Genomic DNA, 20,320 nt, shown 5'->3' with positions numbered 1-20,320 from the left:
CATCTGTTGTGATGACTTGATTTGCTTGAGGCTTGCAGAATGGGGGACCTGTGTTTGTTTGACATGCTTGGGCCCACCATAGAAATTCCTTTTGCAAACATGGAATTATTGGTATTATTGTTTCCAAACTGTGGCTGTGTTGAGACCATAGGTTTTTTAGGTACCATTGTAGTTTCCTCATATGCAACTTTGCACATGGGATTAAAAGAATGCAAGATGCCATGAAGCCCAGAGCCTGCAGGATTTTCCTTGCAGTAAGCCTGGTACAATTTGCTAGTATTTTGAAGTACTGAGTTAGTTGCCTCTGTTTTTCTGGCGTAAGATAGGCCATCTGGGTGTTTGTGTCCAAGTTGGCACCCAAGAAAGTTATTTTCTGAGATTGTGTTAGCCTGGATTTCTCTTTGTTGATTGTGTATCCCAGAGAATTCAGTAACTGTGTTGCATAAGCCAGATGCTCCAGAAGTATGTGCTTGCTGTCCGCTTGGATCAGGCAGTCGTCCAAATAAGGGTAAATTTGTATCCCTTGAAGTCTGCAGTAGGCAATTACTGATGCCAGGCATTTTGTGAATGCTCTGGGCGCAGTAGATAAGCCAAAGGGCAATGCAGAGAATTGATAGTGGATTGAACCTGCAAGAAATCTGAGGTATCTTCTGCAACTTTGTCTGATTGGGACATGCAGGTATGCCTCCTTGAGGTCCAATGTTACCAGCCAAAACTCCTTGCCCAGCATGGGAAGAAGCTGCTGTAATGTTAGCATCTTGAATTTTGTGCAGTAAGAATGTGTTTAGGATGGATAAGTCCAAAATGGGTCTCCAGTCGGTTCCTTTCCTTGGTACCAGAAACAGCCTGGAATAAAAACCTTGGCCTTGTTTGTGAGCAGGCACCTCTTGAATAGCTTTCATATCTATGAGCTTTGAAATTTGTAGTTGTGCCTCTGCCCTTTGATTGTGTGGCAGGTTTGGCATGCCTCTCATTTTTGGAAGTGTGTGAAAATGAAATCTGTAGCCTCTGTTTATAACATCCAGGATCCATTTGTCTGTTGTGACAACATGCCAATTTCTTGTAAATAATGCCAGCTTTCCTCCCAAGGGTGCTGCCAGCTGAGACTTGCTTGGCATGGAAAGGAGGAAGTCATTGGATTTGTTTTCTATGTTGTTGTGCACTGTCTTCGCCACCTCTTGGTGCTGGAGTTTGCCATTGCCTGCCTCTATATGATCCTTGTGATTGTCCTCTGCCCCTTGTGCGCCTGTATCTACCTCTTTGGGGCTTGTCCGTGGCTGGAAAGGACCAGTTTTTAGAAGGCCAATTTCTGCTAAAACGTGGTGGTTGAACCTGCAGAAAAGCTTTGACAGTTTGCATAGATTTGGCTTTTTCTTCCATTTTCCGTAGTATCTCCTCAGCATTAGTACCAAAAAGCACATCCTTTTGTAAAGGAGCATCTAGTAGTTTAGCTTTCACATGATCAGGTAAGATTTGTTCCCCAAGCCATGCATGTCTACGAATGACTGATCCTGTAGCAGCAGCTCTACTTGAGGCCTCTAGGGCATCATAGCCACATTTGTAAGGTGTGTTTACCCACTTGTTCTGCACCATGCACCATATCCTGCAACTCCTTCAAATCTGGTTGTTCAGGTTGAGACATTTTTATTTCTTAATTGTGATAACAGAAACTGCTGATATTTAAGCATATGAAACTGACAATTTAAGGCCCTCATGGCTAGGGTGGCCAAGGTATATACCTTTTTTCCCCACCTTTCTAAGGATCTTGACTCTCTTTCGGAAGGTAGTGGGTTCTTAGCAGTAGAGGCCTTCATTCCCTTGGGGCCTTGAGAAATGGTTTCACGGTCAGCATTATGGCCTTTGTAAAGAAATTGGTGAGAGCTAGGAACTCTGTAGTACCTATCAGGCTCGACTGGGGCAAGAGGCAGGGAATCCAGATTAAGGCAAGCCTCCGAATAAACAGTCAAGAATGTCCAAGACAAGAGGTATCGCCAGAGGTCTGTGTTGAGGTAACACAAAAGAAATTCCCTAAGTCTTTTCTTGGAATCAGAAAAGTCTTGGCCTTCCCAATGGAAGTGTTTCCTCAAAGTGTGCAAGGTTTCTCCAAAAGAAAAATCCTCAGGAGGAGATACAGAAGGAATGGACTGCTCTGCATCAGAATCTTCAAAAGGGGAGTAAGAGTGTTCCTCTACATCAGAATGTTCTGAAAAAATGGAGCCCTGATCAGAAGAGGGAGAATCTTCCTCCACTCTGGGTCTCTTGTCTGGAGGGGGTTGGGAACCCCTGATAAGAGTAATTAAATCCTCAGCCATTTTAAGCATCTGCTTTTTAGGCATGGGGTCTGGAGATGGGCCCTGTGCAACAGGCCTCTTGGGATGCCTGGCTGATTTGGACTTAGTAAAGGCCTTAATGGAAAAGGAAGATGAGGGTCTAAAGACACCATGGGTGGAAGTGGATCTGTCCACATTTGGAGGCTCAACGCTCACAGTGGCCTCGGTGGTTGTAGTCTGGGTATGGGCCGAGGTCCCTGCGGTCTCGGTTACAGGAGACACCGTCAAAGAAGTGTCGTCGGTAGTCAGGGACTGCATAGGCATCTTGCTGAGAACCGGACCACGTGCAGCCGGTTTTGGCATGGTGTCGGTGGGGACCGCGGGCCTCGCGTGTCTGTCCTTGCGTTTTTTGGACAAAACGGTAGTCGGAGTCTCCGACGACATTTTATAATCAAAGGCTATACTGAAAAAGTGTTGGGCGAACTCCGGACGCTTAACAGTGCGCTTATTGAAAGTTGCGCAAAAGCGACAGCCCGAGATGTCATGGTCTGGGCCTAAACAAGGTATGCAGAGGGAATGGAAATTCTTATGCGGTATTTGCTTCCCACAAGAAATACATTTGTTAACTTTTTCTGACATCGGTCTGAGGCAAGAAAAGTTTCCCCAACGGGGTACTTAGCTTTAATGAAGACTTCGGTTTCCAATTTTTCTTAAATTCAGGAGCTGGCCGACCGGCACTTGCGAACTGCTTCTGCTTCGGGCACCGCGCGGCAAAAAAGACTGAAGAAAATGGCGTCGGCTGTGTCATATACCCCTGCCGCGCTGACGTCAGGAAGGAGAGCGACAACAACCGACGCAGGACCTAGACTTTGGAATTCGGCCGACCAAGGGACCGCCTGACGGCAGAGAACCCATATGTGATTACTGCAGCTGTATGCACAATGAACATCTGCTTTTGCTTTGGGCACCGCGAGGCAAGAAAGACTGAAGAAAATGGCGTTGGCTGCTTCTTATATACCCTTGTCGCACTGACGTCAGGGAGGAGGCGACAGCAACAGACGCCGGACCAAGACTTTGGAACTCTGGCCGAATGCGGGACCGCCTGACGGCAGGATAACCCAAGTGTAATGACTGCAGCAGTGAAACACGAACATCTGCAGTGGCAAAGCCTGCTCTGGATTTAGAGTAAAGAGGTAAGTGGTAGTGCTTTGTAAAAGTGTGCACTGAACTCCAAGTTGCAGCCTCTAAAATGTCTTTGGTTGGTTCTCCTCTGAGGAAGGCTGCTGCTCTGGTAGAATGAGGCCTAATGCCCTTAGGCACCGATTTGCCATGCTGAGAATAGCAGAAACGGATGCAATGGCCTATCCATTTAGAAATAGTCTGTTTTGAGATAGCCTTTCCTTGTGATCCTGTAGCAATATGACACAAAGTTGCTCAGTCTTTCTGAAAGCTTTAGTTCTGCCCAAGTAGAAGCGTAGCTGTGTATATCCAAAGAATGCAAAATTTTCTCACCCTTGTTCTGTGGGTTTGGATAAAAGGTAGGCAAGTGAATGGTTTGGGTTGAGGGCCACACTGGACACCACCTTAGGCATAAATGTTGGGTTTGTCAGAGAAACCCTGTCTGGATGAAAAATGATAAAAGGTTCCACAGCCATGAGTGCTTGTAACTCCGATACTCATCTTGCAGAGGTTTTTGCTAGGAGCAGAGCTGTTTTCCAGGATAAAAATTTTATATCCGCTGTTGTGGCTGGCTCAAAAGGAGGCAGTGTATTTCCAAGACATAATTGAGGTCCCATGCTGGAATTGGTGCTCTCCTTGGAGGCCTGATGTTTTTGGCCCCTCTAAGGTACTGCCTTATTAAAGGATGAGAAAAAATGGGTGGTTCCGTATTGTAATGGGCTGAAATGGCAGAAGCATGAATCTTAATTGATGAAAAGGAAAGGCCTTTGTCCAGCATCTCAGTTAGGTATTGTAAACTCTGAGGGAAATTTGGTACATACGTGTCAATGCTTTGTTCCAAGCACAGAATCTCTTCCATTTTTTTGCATAAGATTGTCTGGCACTGGGCCTCCTGGCCTCCAAGATAACATCCATAACAGCTTTTGAAAGAGGAGTGTTCTGAATGGCTACATTATCCGCCATGCTGCCAGATTTAAGGTCCCAAGTTGGCTGTGCAGGATCTGATTGTTTTGTTGGGTCAGCAAGTGAAGTTTGAGGCAATATCCATGCTGGACCTTGAGACAAGCTCTTTAGGATTGGATACCAGTGCTGGTGTGGCCAGTCTGGTGCAATCAGACTCATTTTTGGCTTCTCTTGTCTGACCTTTAGGAGTACCCTGGGAAGGAAAGGCAGTGGAGGAAAGGCATATACTGTTAGTTTTTTCCAGCTGAAGGATAGGGCATCCACTCTCCATGCTTGCTTGTGATAAATCCTTGTGCAAAATCTCTAATTGGCAGTTGCGAGGGGAGGCAAATAGATGTCTGGGCATCCCCATTTCCTTGTTATCATACTGAAGACTTGTGGATCCAGTTTCCACTTGTGGGGATCCATGAGGTTTTTGCTTAGTTCGTCTGCCAGAGTATTTGTTTTTCCTGGCAGGAATTGCGCTTGCAGGTGAACTTGATAAGTCAATGCTGCGTCTCATAAGGTCATTGCTTGTCTGCATAGGGGGTAGGAATGTGTACCTCCCTGCTTGTTTATGTACCACATGACTGTAGTACTGTCTTGATCAGTAGCTGTCCTGGATGAAGTAGCTCCTTGAAAGCAGTCAGGGCATTCTGAACAGTTAGCATCTCTTTTTGATTGATGTGAAGATGCATCTGGCTTGCAGGCCATGTGCCCTGAATACATTTTCCTGCCATATGGGACCCCCAGGCATATTCTGATGCATCCGTTGTCCGTGTCTGTCTGGCTGTGGGTAAAGAGAACGGCAGACCTTTGTTGTGGTGACAGGCCTCTGCCCACCATCGAAACTCCTGTTGTAGGCAGAGAATGAGTGTAATTACTGTCTCCAGGCTTTGGCACTGCTGAGTCCAAACACTTTTTAGATACCATTGAAGTTTCCTCATATGCAGTCTGGCATATGGAATTAGTAGAATGCAGGATGCCATGAAGCCCAAGGCCTGCAGGATGGTCCCTGCAGATAACTGGGTCTTTGTTGCCAATTTTTTGAAGTAAGAAGTCAGTTGCTTTTGTTTGTCTGGCATGAGATAAGCCAACCTGGGCAGTTGTATTTAAGTTTGCACCCAAGAATATTATCTCTTGAAAGGGTACTAGTTTTGATTTATTTTCGTTTACTGTGGACCCTCGGCAAATTAGTAATCTTTTTACAAACGTCAGATGCTTTAGAAGAATGTCTCTGTTCTCTGCTTGAATAAGGCAGTTGTCCAAGTAAGGATATATTTGAATTCCTCTGTCTGCAAAATGCAATTACTGGTGCCAGGCATTTCGAGAAGACCCTGTGCGCAGTAGATAAGCCAAAGGGCAGTGCAGAGAATTGGTAGTGCATTCAGCCAGCTATGAATCTGAGGTATCTTCTCCAAGTTTGTCTGATTGGGACATGCAGGTATGCCTCTTTTAGGTCCGCAATTACGAGCCAAGCCTTCTTGCCCAGCATGGGCAGTAGCTGCTGTAGAGTCAACATCATGAATTTTGGAACCTCCAGAAAAGTGTTTAGTATAGACAGGGTCCAGTATTGGTCTCCAGGATTTGTCCTTTCTGGGCACTAAGAAAAGTCTGGAGTAAAATCCTTGCCGCTGCTCTTGTTGTGGGTACTTGTATGGCACTCATGTCCATGAGGGCTGTAATTTGTTTTTCCGCCTCTGCCCATTGATTGTGTGGCAGATCTGGCATACCTTTTGCCCTTGGTAGGGTGTGAAAATGGAACCTGTAGTCTTGGGACACTGTTCAAGACCCATTTGTCTTGGGTAACCATTTTCCAATTTGATGAAAACATGCTAGTTTTCCCGCTAAGGGGGCTGCCAAAAGAAAAGTGCTTGGATCTGGCAGAGGAAAGTCATTGGGACCGTTTCCTATAAGGTTGTGATTTGTCTTCTACGCTTTCGGAAGTAGGAGCACCCCATTGTTTAGGCCTGTATGAGCCTTGGGGCTGAGATCTGCCTCTGGGACGTCTGTATCTGCCTCTTTGTGGCCTGTCTGACACTGGAAATGACCAATTTTTAGAAGGACAGTTCCTGCTAAATCTAGGTGGTTGTACCTGTAAGAAATCCTTCCTCCATTTTCTTCAACACCTCTTCTGCTTTAGCACCAAAGTATCATGCTGTAATGGAGCATCTAATAATTTTGCTTTAACATGATCAGGCAGATTCTGTTCCTTTAACCAAGCATGCCTTCTAATAACAGAACCTGTAACAGCGGCCCTGCATGAGGCCTCCAGTGAATCATAACCACATTGCAAAGTATGCTTTTCCCACTTGTTCAGCTGCATGCAATAAATCCTGCATTTCCTTGTTCTCTGAACCTTCAGTATTTGTCAACATTTTCTGTATAAGTAGTGACATTAAGTATTGCTGATATTTAAGCATATGAAACTGACAATTTAAAGCCCTTACAGCCAAAGTAGCAGAAGTGTAAACTTACATACCCGTCGCACTGACGTCAGGGAAGAGGCGACAGCAACAGACGCCAGACCAGGACTTTGGAATTCAGGCCGACTGCGGGTAGCCTGCCAGCAGGATAACCCAAGAGTAATGACTGCAACAGTGAAACACGAACATCTCTGGTTCTTTCTTGCCCCACAGGGCCAAAAACAGTGTAACCTCTTGAAGATACCTTCAGTAACCTAGATTTACCTCAGAAGGTAAAATCAGGCAAAACAGGCCTCTCAAGGAGCATGGAAAGTAAAAAAAGTTACCATAACGTTCCATGTGTGTTGTCCATCTCATCCTTTATTCTTACTTCTGGGTCACATCCGATGAGTTGAATCAGTCTCTGCCATTTCTCCAGTTCAAGGTCTTCAGCAAACCTCGTGGGTCTTATTCTTTACCCATAATGCAACCCCATAATTACCTCAGATCTTGTTTGCCCCCAGCAGCACATGGAACAACTTGTATAGTAGCAGCTTCTAGATATACGACAGTGTACATCTATACCTATACATATGACCATGAATTAGTATCAGGCTGAGAAGGTATACTCTCTGAGGCTGTATGGTCCTGCTGAATACCAGTTGTGTTACTTAGTCTACCAGGAGTACATGCAAAGGGGCATGGAGGGAGGATTGTGAGAATAAAGGATGATATGGGCAACACACATGGAAAGTTATGGTAAGAAGATAACTTATTTATGTGATGATGTCAATCTCACCTTTATTCTCACTTGTGGGACCACGTCCCAAGCAAATCTCTCGGATGGCTCATGGGAGAATACTCCTCAGAGCCATAGAAGCACAGAACCAAAGGAGGCTACTCCTAGAGGCCAAATCCACATTGTCATGAGTAATAAAGGTATGATGTTTTGCCCAAGCAGCCACAGCACAGATATTATCCAGTGGTAATCTAGCCTGAAAAGCTGCAGACGTGGCCACAGATCTAGTGGAATGAGCTTTAACCACCTTTGGGAGAACTCTATTGCTTGAATTATAAAAGTAGGACATACGTAATATTAGCCATCTAGATAAAGTGACTTTTGAAACTGGTTGACATTTTCTTGCATCAGAATAACAGACAGAGCTGATCTGATTTTCTCATTTCCGAAGTTCTATGGAAATAATCTATGAATATCTAGGAGATGCGAGGAATATTCTTTATTTTGGAAGCTGGGAAAGAAAACTGGAAGGTCTATAGATTGGTTAAGAGTACTCAACGTCATAACCTTGGGTAGAAAGGATGGGTTAGTGCGTAACGACACTCTTGTTTTGTGGAAGACTAGCTATGGAGGCTTTGTGGACAAGGCCTGCAACTCGTACTCTTCTGGCTGCATTAACAGCCAGCAGAGTGTGTTTTCCAGGAAAGATATATTAAGTCACATGTAGCTGAAGGTTCAAAAGAGGGAAAAATAAATGAGATCAGATGAAATTGAGATCCCAAGGGGACGTTGGAGACTTGTACGGTGGCCTTAACAGTGCCCCCTCAAAAATGCTTTGCAAAGTCTGAGAGACATGACAGGACGATCATTTCCTCCTACATGGAAATTAGGAATTGCAGCTAGTTGAACTTACTCTGTAGTTGCCGCTGCTCCAGCACTGAAGATACCTGATAGAAACTGTAAAATAGAGTGAACTGGTGCTGTAAAAGGACCTATATCTATTATGCCCAAACAAATTTCATCCATTTGTTTTTGTAAAGTTTTCGAGTAGATGTTTCATGAGATAATATAATATGCTTGACTGGGGAGGAGAGGGATGGAAACCTGGCAATTAGGGGAATTGGAGTGGCCAAGCTGTCAATTTTAGGGTGCCTAGGTTGGGATGAACCATTCCTGATGGATGTGTCAGAAGGTCCGGAACTGGGTCCAGAATCCAGGGTTCATCTTGAAGATGAGGCTGAAGGCAAAGGGAATCAGATTTGATGAGGCCAGTATGGAGCAATTAGGATAACAGTAGTCTCCAACAGACTCTGTTTATGCAGAATGTTTGGGATTAGTGGAATTGGGGGAGGAGAGTAAAGTTGTCCCAGGGGCCAATTGTGAACAAGTGCATCCCTTGGTGACTCCCCCGTAGGAGGGATCAGGGCGAAGTAGTTGCTGCATTTGACACTACTGGGTGATGTAAAGAGGTTGCAGCAAGGCTGGCCCCATTTCCACATCACTCCCGTAACTTTGACTGAGGGACCACTCGTGCGGCTACAGAATGGCTCTGCTCAGCTTGTCCACAATGGCATTGCTATCAGAAAGCTTCCCCAAGATATGCCTTCCTATCAGAAAACAGTTGGAGGCCATCACCCAATGCCAGACCCTGAGAGCTTCATAAAGTGGGTACTGATCTGGCTCCCCCCAGTTTGTTTATAAACCACACTACGGACAGATTGTTCGACTGGATTGCTATCGTTCCCAGAGGAAGTGTGTCCTGGAATGCTTGCAATGCTAAAAGCACCACCCTCATCTCTAGGACAATTATATGCAAAGGAGTCTCATGTTCTTACCAGATGCCTTGAACAGTCTTTCCTGAGAAAATGTCCCCCCAAACAATCTGGGAAGCACCCATGGTCACTGTGGGCAGAGGTTGAGGAGGAATGAATAGGCAGCACTAAAGTTGAATGAATCCACCATTGGAGAGCTTTTCTGCAGTCATTGGTTATCATAATCTTGTAGGACATTGGAAGTTCCAAGATTGACCACTGAGCAAAAAGCAACCACTGGAGAACCCTCATATGAAGATGAGCTAGAGGAATTAGTATGGTCAATGCAGCCATTTCCCCTAGGACCTGGAGAACTAGTTTTGTGGTGGCTTTTGACTTCTTTATTAGTATTCTGACAAAAAGGAGGTGGTCTACTCTGTTCTGTGGAAGTCTTCCTATTTGAGTGGTAGTGTTTATTTCTGCTCCTATGAACAATAAATTTTGAGATGGGTCTAGCACAGACTTTTTGTAACTCGCAGTAATACCTAGAGAGGAGCAGAGTTGAAGGACCCTATTCCTTGAATGGAGTAAATGTCTGGTCAGGGCAGTTTTGAGCCAGTCGTCCATGTATGGAAACACACGGAGTCCTTTGCGTCTCATGTGAGCCACTACTACTGCCATACATTTGAACACACTGGGGGCTGTAGTGAGACCAAAGGGCACAGCTCGAAACTGGAAGGGACTGACTCCTAGCCGGAAGTGCAAAAATCTCCCGGACCATCTTGTCTTCGAATATGGTAGTATGCGTCCTGAAGGTCTATAGAGCACATCCAATGGTCTTTTTCCAGGAATGAAGTATCGACTGCAGTGCCACCATCCGGCACTTGGTCTTTTACCGATTTGTTTCAATTGCTGAGATCCAAAATGGGCCAATGTTCCCCTGTCCTCTTCAGAACTAAAAAGAATCTGGAGTAGGTTTGAGATCTCCTCTGGTCTGTGGGGATTTCTTGGATCATTCTTAGCAACTTTTGGATTTCTATTGTTGCTTGTTCCTTTTGACTGTGTAGAACATCCGGAACTGCTTTGTTTATGGGGATAGAAAAGGAGAAGGGAATGATGCATCCTCTGGATATTATGCCCTGCACCCATTTGGCATTTATCTTTAGCCAGATTTCTTGGTGCAGAGACCATCTACACACAGCTGCATTCATAGGCAAGTAATAGGGGTCTCCCAAAGAAATATCCTCTGGAGCCCTGGTTTTGTGTGCCTACCCTGCCACGAGGGAGGCGTCTTCAGTTACTGGTCCCCCCCCTCTGCCTCTGGGGGAACCTTCACCTTGTGTGCCCTGGTAAGATCTTTGAGATTTTCTGAACCACATTTTCCCACTACCTTTATTGACCCTTAGGAAATGGTCTAGTAGGAGTGGAAAAAAACGGCAGACCAGGTCTTGCCCACTTGTTCACACCTGGTGAGTTTCCTTCACTTTCAGCCCAAAAAGAGAAGTGCCGTCAAAAGAGGCATTAATGAAGAAAGACTTGAAGGGCTCTGCAAAATCCCAAAAGTGCATCCAGGCTTGCCTCCTAAGAGAGAGACCCACTACTCATTCCATCTGCTGCATAAGAAAGGAGTCTCATGGATGAGTTGACAGACTGGATTCAAAGTGGCAAGCTGAACACTGATTTTATCTGCCTCTGCATTAGCTACAGCTCCTTAGAGGGAGTCTGATAATTCTTTAATCAGGTCTCTCTGCAGTCTACTGAAGTGGGTCAGATAATTCAGAGATGGCAAGGCTAAGGTCACAGATGAAAAGACGCGCTTCCCATACCTATCCCACTGCTCTAGAGTTTTCATTAGGAAGCTGGGCAGAGGAACTTGGTTCAGAGAGTTCCTTCTTAGTGGCTGGCACCACGACCATGGGATCAACCCCTACACCATTTGTTAAACATTTATTTTGGGGCAGTAATACACTTATTTGGCCTCCTAGGAGTAGGGTCTATGGTGTGTCAGGGGTCTCCCAAGCCTCAAGCGAGATTAACTTCATAAGCTTGTTGAAAGGAGGAGTCAACCAAGAAGTTGATGGGTTAGATACAAAGGCCTTCAAGAAGACAGACTCCTCAGCCGAAGGGGTGGAGGACTGCCAACCACCTCTGTTTCAAGATTTCTAGGATGTCTCCAAAGGAGACATCTTCAGGAGGTGACCGTGGGGACCCTTTTTCTTCACTGAAGTCTGTATCAGATGCGACAAACTCTTCCAGGGAGTCAAGATGCGTCCTCCTGCATGTCCTCTTCTGAGGGACCTCTTCAGTGGGATACTCTGGAGTGGTTTCAGTAGACGAGGCAGTACCCTGAGGTTCATCCTGAGGCCTAACATCTGTGGACCCATGGAGATGGCACGTGAGAAAACAGACACACCAACTGAAGAGGGAGGAACTGGTCCCTCCTAGCCCTGAAAAAGTCCAGCCTGTAGTGTTTGGAGAAAGTATAATTTGACTACCTGGTGGAAGATTCTAAAATGTCTTCTGTGCTGACCCCCACTCAAGGAAACCTGATGTGTTATGCTGCGCCCTTGGTACAGGGAGTCCTTACTTTCACGAGTAAGCATTTGTTGTATTTGTACTAAAAGGCCTTTTTATACCTCTGTGTTCCCTGACTTCCAAGGATCTTTCTAACAAACTTTAGGCTTTTTACACCCTAGGAGAGCATGGAATTCTCTTGCAAATCTCCCTAAGGTTAGAGCTGGCCAGAGGGACTATAGTCCAAACATATGGAGTTTGATACTCTTGCCAATATCACAGGAACAAGAATCATAAGGATACAACATTTCTCCTTTGTAAAGAATAGGTGCATCACCACACCGTAAAATCTATGCTCCTCAAATCAGCTTGACTGTACTCCTCAGCACAGCAACAAGGGCTACAATAACTGGCTTGTGTGGCCACACCCACATCTCACTTACACCAGCCCCCACTTAGTTAACTCCAGCCCAGCCTTCTGGCAGTGATCAGTTCGGGAGTGGCAGGACAAGCCCATCCCTGCCATTAGCTGAATGTGGATTATCTGGGTCACAGGTATGTTACCAGCATTGCTAAAAGCTAAGTTTGCCACAGTTGCATAGTTTGTTTTGAGACTGGTAACATCTCATCCATCAGTGCAAGGGAAAGGGCAAGGAACAGTTAAAATTCTGATTCTTTTGATTATGCCGAGGTAAAATCCTAAGGATAATGTACTTTTAAGGCATGTAACACTCTATTTTTCAGGGTTTATCTAAAAAATACGACTGCACAGCGTGGGTCAGAGAATCTCTGTTGTGACCTATGGCTTTGAAAGAGGGATTAATTCATTGAGTCACTATCTCTAAGGACATGTAAAAAAGGGCTCTCTGCACACCAGGGCTTTGAGCTCAGTGATCCTCCTAGCACAATGCAATGACTATGAGTAGCAGGTTTTCAGATGAGAAACTTGAAATGTACAGCATATACTCCCATGAAAACAAAGAACTAGAGATGGTGCGAGTTTATGCCAGAATATGAATGTCTGAGGGAAGATGGCATCAACGCAGCATAAGGGATAATGGGATGCTCTGCATCAGGTTGGATGCCGGACTCAGTCAGCAGCAGACTCCTGTTCATGACTACAATTATATAAACACTAAGAACATTGACAACAAAGCTCATCTTCATCACACCAGTGAAGTGTCTCTCACTAACTGCAGCAGTGATGAACTATGAATACAGAATTGGAACCGCACCACTGATGAAGTATAAACAGTGCTTGCCTCAGTTATCTTCACTCAAATGTTTCTCTTTGGGGTACTACAACAGGGAGGTTGCACTTATTTCCTGGTTCCCTCTTGTCTGCTGACCGCCTTCTAGTGACTCAGTTTGAAATGACAGGGTATTAAGATCTTTCATTTTCTGTTTTTTCTTCTATTTCTTCAGGACACCACTTTCACTAACGTTTCAATATTATCCCCTTTGAACATCATTATCCATTAATATTCCATAATTAGTGCTGAAAGTGGTAAAATTAATGAATAGGCTTACTAGAGCGTGTATTCTAGCATCCTTGGCCTAATCCTAATGTCTCCTATTATTTTCTCATAATGATTAAAATTCTTCGACTTAAGGGGAACCGCACAAATTATAAAATATTCCAAAAAGTACAGTTTTGTACCTACCATAAATGTAGATGTTAGAGTGTTCCACTGCTGCAGTCATCACACTTGGGTTATCCTGCCGTCAGGCAGTCCCCACAGTCAGCCAGAGTTCCAAAGTCTTGGTCCAGCGTTGGTTGCTGTCGCTTCTTTCCTGACGTCAGTGCGCCAGGGGTATTTAAGAGGCATCCAACACAATTTTCTTCAGTTTTTCTTGTCCCAGATGTCAGGTGCCCCCAAGTAGGTAGGCAATACATATTGCTAATTAAACATGTAAAGGAAATAAAAGGAATACCTTTCATTACAAGCAAATACATCACAAAGGTTGTTCAAGATAGAAAAGGTATAGACAAGTTCAGCTAGGTCAGAGGGGACGGAGGGAGGGTAACCTGGACTGCAGCAGTGGAACACTAACATCTACATTTACAGTAGGTACAAAACTGTACTATGTTCATTGTGCTGCACTGCTGCAGTCATCACACTTGGGTTGAATCCCAAAGCTAAGGATGGGTGGTGGAACTAAACAAGGTTTGGAGAAGCCAGTAGGCCCTGCAGAACTGCAGTGGCAAAGCCAGCTCTGGTTTTAGAGTACAGAGGTAGATGATAGTGCTTGGTGAAGGTGTGCACTGAACTCCAAGTAGTAGCCTCCAAAATATCCTTGGTTGGTACCTCTCTGAGAAAGGCTGCTGATGTAGCTGTAGCCCTGGTGGAATGGGGCCTAATGTTAGCAGGAACAGGTTTCCCATGATGTGTGTAGCAGAAACGGATACAATGTCCTATCCATTTTGAAATGGTCTGTTTTGAGACAGCTTTTCCTTGTGAGCCTGCAGCATAGGCTACAAAGAGCTGATCAGATTTTCTGAAAGCCTTAGTTTTATCCAAGAAGTAACGTAACTGCCTGTGAATGTCCAAGGAATGCAGGAGCCTTTCTCCTTTGTTCTGGGGGTTTGGGTAAAAGGTGGGAAAATGAATGGTTTGGTTTAGAGCTACACTGGATACCACCTTTGGCATAAAGGAAGGGGTTAGTTCGTAGTGCGACTCTGTCTTGGTGAAAAATTATGAAAGGCTCCACTGCCATTAGGGCCTGTAGTTCTGAGACTCTTCGTGCTGAAGTTATTGCTAGCAGCAGGGCAGTTTTCCATAATAGAAACTGTAAATCAGCTGTAAAAGCTGGTTCAAAAGGTGGCAGAGTAAGCTTTTCCAGGACAAAGTTGAGATCCCAAGTTGGTGTTGGTGCTCTCCGGGGCAGTCTTATGTTCTTAGCTCCTCTGAGGTATTGTCTGAGCAGTGGATGTGAAAATATAGGAGGATCCGTGTTGTAGTGAGCTGAAATTGCTGAGGCGTGGATCTTAATAGATGAAAAAGAAAGTGCTTTGTGCAACATCTCAGTCAAATATTGTAAAATCTGAGCAATATTTGGAACAAGGGGATTTTGGCCTTTAGCCTGGTTCCAGGCGCAAAATCTTTTCCATTTGTCTGAATAGGTTTTCCTGGTGCTGGGCCTCCTGGCCTCCAGAATGACATCCATAACAGCTTTAGGGAGAAGTGTTGAATGGTTGCTTATGTAATTTGCCATGCAGCCAGATTTAAAGTCTTGAGCTGGCTGTGTAGAATCTGATTGTTTTGCTGAGTGAGCAGGTGAGGAATTGGAGGCAAAATCCATGGTGGGCCTTGAGCCATGTTCCTTAGTATTGGATACCAATGTTGGCGTGGCCAGTCTGGAGCAATGAGTATCATTTGCGGCCTCTCTAATCTGGCTTTCAGCAGCACCTTTGCTAGAAAGGGTAGTGGAGGAAAGGCATACACTGTCAATGTTTTCCAACTGAATGAGAGGGCGTCCACAAAGTATAGTTGTGTAAAATCTTAAACTTTAGATGTCCTTCTCTTCTATATGCTGCTGCATCCATAACACGAAGGAGTCTGCCTCTGGTCAACTCGTACGTCTGGCCATTTTCCAGAAGATAGTTGCTACTGTGAAGGTACATGTGACATCCAACATCTCTCAGTGAACGGACACAAAGACGTCTGGAATAAAAACGGACATCAGCATGCACTTCCTCAGAGCTGAATGCTGCCAGAACCAGCAACTATGGAGTGGGTACTCAGGAGTCAGGCAAGTGACATGGGGAAGGCAGGGTGGTGGTAAACTATACAGAAGCATATAGAAGAGGACATCTAAAGTTATGGTAAGATTTTGCACAACTATACTATGTCCTTCTGTTCATATGCTGCTATATCCATGAGGAAGAGTACAAAAGCTCATGGTATTAAGAACTGGGTGGAGGACGAGAGACATTGGTGAAGGTTTGGTCAGATGATCATGTAGCCGCTTCTAAAATAGTAGCTATATCCAAACTCAAAGAAGGCACCACAGGACACTGCCCTAGTAGAATGTGCCTTTACTGGGAAGGGAAGCCTATTGCCATGGGCTGTGAAGTAAAAGGAGATAGAGATCCACGAGGAGATGGTTTGCTTGGAAACAGGATATCCCGAGCTCTTGGATGGTAGGAAACAAGAGTCGGTCTGACGCATGGATGGATTTGGTCTTAGCCAAATAGAATCTGAGTTGTCTATGTACATCCAAGGAGTGGAAGATCCTTTCAGCAGGGGTTTGAGGCAATAGGAAGAAGTTAAGAAGGTTGATGGCCTGATTCAGGGAACGTTCATTAACAACTGTGGGCATGAAGGATGGGTTAAGTACGTAGGCAAACCCTGTTCTTGTGGAAAACTGTGAAGGGGTGAGAGGCCATGAGAGCTTGCAGTTTGGAAACCCTTCTGGCTGAAGTAACAGCCATCAAGAGTTGAGTCTTCCAAGTACAGTGTTGGAGAGCAAGTACAGTTTTGTACCTACCATAAATGTAGATGTTTGAGTGCTCATACAGCTGCAGTCATTACAGATGGGGTTATCCTGCCGTCAGGCGGGTCCTCGGTCGGCCGAAATCCAAAGTCTAGGTCCGGCGTCGGTTGTCGTCGCTTCTTCCCTGACGTCAGTGTGGCAGGGGTATAAAAGAGGCAGCCGATGACATCTTCTTCAGTTTTTCTTGCCCCAGATGTCAGGTGCCCCCAGAAGGAAGGCAAAACATAAATTTATGTAATCATGCAATATAGAATAATCAAAAAACAGTAGTTGGCAGCAAATACACCATAAAAATACCCCAAATAGGTTGTATGAGAAGGTGTTTGTCATAAGGCCTGTCCTAAGAGGGGATGGAGGGGGGGTAACCTGGACTGCAGCTGTATGAGCACTCGAACATCTACATTTATGGTAGGTACAAAACTGTACTATGTTCATCATGCATACAGCTGCAGTCATTACAGATGGGAAGAATCCCAAAGCTAAGTAGGGGTGTCAGGCACTAAGTGGAGCTAGGAGGAGCAAGGATGCCCTGCAAGACTGCTGTGGCAAATCTCGCTCTAGATTTAGAGTATAGTGGAAGGTGATAGTGTTTGGAGAAAGTGTGCACTGCACTCCAAGTGGCTGCTTCCAAAATGTCCTTGGTAGGAACCCCCCTGAGGAAAGCTGCAGAGGTAGCTGTGGCCCTGGTGGAGTGGGATCTGATGCTTGTAGGCATAGTTTTTCCATGAAATGAGTAACAAAAGCGTATGCAGTGGGCTATCCATTTTGAGATTGTCTGTTTGGAGATGGTCTTTCCTTGAGCACCTGTAGCATAGGACACAGAGTTGCTCGGATTTCCTGAATGGCTTTGTCCTGTCCAAGTAATAACAAAGTTGTCTGTGAATGTCCAAGGAATGTAGTAGTCTTTCCCCTTTGTTTTGTGGATTAGGATAAAAAGGTAGGCAAGTGGATAGTCTGATTCAAAGCTACACTGGATACTACCTTTGACATAAAGGTAGGGTTGGATCATAAGGAAACTCTGTCCTGATAGAAAATGATGAAAGGTTGCACAGCCATGAGGGCCTGTAGCTCCGAAACCCTGCGTGCTGAGGTGATAGCCAGAAGGAAGGCTGTTTTCCATGACAAGTATTGTAGTTCTGTTGAAGCAGCTGGCTCGAAGGGAGGAAGGGTCAGCTTTTCCAATATGAAGTTGAGGTCCCAAGCAGGGACTGGTGGTTTCCTTGGGGGTTTTATATTCTTTGCCCCTCTGAGGAACTGTCTTGAGAGGATGAGAGAATAAAGGAGGATCTGTGTTGTATTGCACAGAAATGGCTGAAGCGTGGATTTTGATGGAGAAGGAAAGTCCACTGTTTAACATCTCGGCTAGGTACTGTAAAATTTGAGGCAAATTTATTACCCAAGGATTCTGGCCCTTTTCTTGATTCCAGGCACAGAATAGTTTCCATTTGGCGGAATAGGCTTTTCTAGTAGAAGGTCTTCTGGCCTCCAAGATGACATCCTGCACCTCCGTGGAGAGGAGGGTCTGTTGGGAAATCAAGGAATTCTCCATGCAGCTAGATTTAGGGTTTTGAGCTGGCTGTGAAGAGTCTTGTAGTTGTGCTGGGACAACAGAAGAGGGACTAGAGGTAGGATCCATGGTGGGGAATGTGTCAGGCTCTTCAGGAGTGGGTACCAGTGTTGTCTTGGCCAGTCTGGAGCAATGAGAATCATTTTTGGCCTCTCTGCTCTGGCTTTTAAAAGAACTTTGGGCAGCAGAGGAAGAGGCGGAAAGGCACAGACTGTCAACATTGTCCAACTGAAAGAAAGTGCGTCCACTTTCCAGGCCTGTGGATGATAGGTCCTTGAACAAAATTTTTTCAACTGGTAATTTCTGTGGGTAGCAAAGAGATCTATGTCTGGCTGTCCCCATGCCTGAGTTATCTTTGTGAAAGCTTGAGGATGCAACTTCCATTCGTGTGGATCTGTCATATCTCTGCTTAGGCTGTCTGCTAGTGTGTTTTCCTTCCCTGGCAAGAATTGTGCCTGTAGTTGAATTTGCAATTCCAGTGCTGTGTTCCATAGGGTCATGGCTTGCCTGCACAGGGTGTATGAACGAGTTCCCCCCTGTTTATTTATGTACCACATCACTGTGGTGTTGTCTGTCCTTATCAATAGCTGGCCTGGATGCAGTAGGTCTTTGAAGGCCATAATAGCATTTTGCACGGCTAGCATTTCCTTTTGGTTGATGTGTAGGTGCTTCTCTTTTTGGGACCATTTTCCCTGAATGCACTGATCTGTCATGTGTGCTCCCCAGGCGTAGTCTGAGGCGTCCGTTGTGATGATTTGAGTTGCTTGAGGTACACAGAAAGGGAGACATATGTTTCTTTGGCATGCTTGAGCCCACCACAGAAATTCCTTTTGAAGGCATGGAATGAGTGGTATAATTGTTTCCAAGCTGTGGCTGTGTTTGAGACCATAAGTTTTTTTAGGTACCATTGAAGTTTCCTCATATGCAGCTTTGTACATGGGATTAGTAGGATGCAAGATGCCATGAATCCCAGAGCCTGCAGGACTTTCCTTGCATTCAGCCTGGTGAAGGTTGCCATTTTGCTGAAGTATTGAGACAGTTGCCCTTGTCTGGCGTGAGGTAGGCCATCTGGGTGGTTGTATTCAAGCTGGCACCCAGGAAAATTATTTGTTGAGAGGGTATTAGTTTTGATTTCTTTTTGTTGACTGTGTATCCCAGAAAGTTCAACAGTTTTATTACAAACGCCAGGTGTTTCAGAAGTATGTCCTTGCTGTCCGCTTGGATCAGGCAGTCGTCCAGATGTGGGTAGATTTGTATTCCTTGTAGTCTGCAGAAGGCGATTACTGATGCCAGGCATTTCGTAAACACTCTGGATGCAGTAGATAAGCCAAAGGGCAATGCAGAGAATTGATAATGGGTTGAACCTGCAAGAAATCTGAGGTATCTTCTGCAATCTTGTCTGACAGGGACATGCAGGTATGCCTCCTTGAGGTCCAATTTTACCAGCCAAGACTCCTTGCCCAGCATGGGAAGAAGCTGCTGTAATGTGAGCATCTTGAATTTTGGTTCCTGTAAATATGCGTTTAGGATGGATAGGTCTAAGATAGGTCTCCAATCTTTGTCTTTCCTTGGTACCAGGAATAGTCTGGAATAAAATCCTTGACCTTGTTCTTTTGCAGATACCTCTTGAATCACTTTCATGTCCATGAGAGCTGAAATTTGTTTTTGTGCCTCTGCCCTTTGATTTTGTGGCAGGTTTGGCATGCCTCTCATTTTTGGAAGGGTGTGAAAGTGGAACATGTACCCTCTCTGTCTATAATGTCCAGAATCCATTTGTCTTTTGTAACAATATGCCAATGTTTTGAGAATGCCAGTTTTCCGCCCAAAGGTGCTGCCATTAAAGCTTTGCTTGGCAGGTAAAGGGGGAAGTCATTGTGTCTGTTTTCTAAATGACTGTGATCTATCTTCTCCACCTCTTGAGGTTGGTGCTTGCCACTGTCTGGCTCTGAAAGATCCTTGAGGTTGACCTCTACCCCTTGGGCGTCTGTATCTGCTCCTTTGAGGTCTGTCTGTGGCTGGAAAGGACCAATTTTTTGAAGGCCAGTTTCTGCTAAAACGTGGAGGTTGTACCTGCAGGAAATCTTTCACTGTTTGCATTGATTTCGCTTTTTCCTCCATTTTCTTTAGTACCTCCTCAGCTTTAACACCAAACAATACATCTTTTTGAAGAGGTGCATCCAATAATTTAGCTTTGACATGATCTGGTAAGGCTTGCTCTTTGAGCCAAGCATGTCTACGTATAACAGACCCCGTAACAGCAGCTCTACATGAGGCCTCTAAAGCATCAAAACCACACTGCAAGGTATGTTTACCCACTTGCTCTGCACCATTCAACAAATCCTGCAACTCTTAAATCTGGTTGTTCTGGTTGTGTCATTTTGCTTTTCAACTGAGATAACAAAAACTGTTGATACTTTAACATATGGAACTGACAGTTTAATGCCCTCATGGTTAAA

At 45.0% G+C, this 20,320-nt stretch overlaps 1 protein-coding gene across 1 annotated transcript in view; it reads right to left on the bottom strand.

Moving 5' to 3' along the window:
* Positions 1-20,320, bottom strand: part of GDI2 (GDP dissociation inhibitor 2) — a 771,636-nt gene that overhangs the window by 168,135 nt on the left and 583,181 nt on the right. The gene's annotated exons all lie outside the window — the stretch shown is intronic.

Source organism: Protopterus annectens, chromosome 11.part0 (assembly GCF_019279795.1).
Source record: "Protopterus annectens isolate FY-2018-M chromosome 11.part0, PAN1.0, whole genome shotgun sequence".
NCBI classification, from domain to species: domain Eukaryota; kingdom Metazoa; phylum Chordata; order Ceratodontiformes; family Protopteridae; genus Protopterus; species Protopterus annectens.
This window is presented reverse-complemented; position numbering and strand designations above follow the sequence as displayed.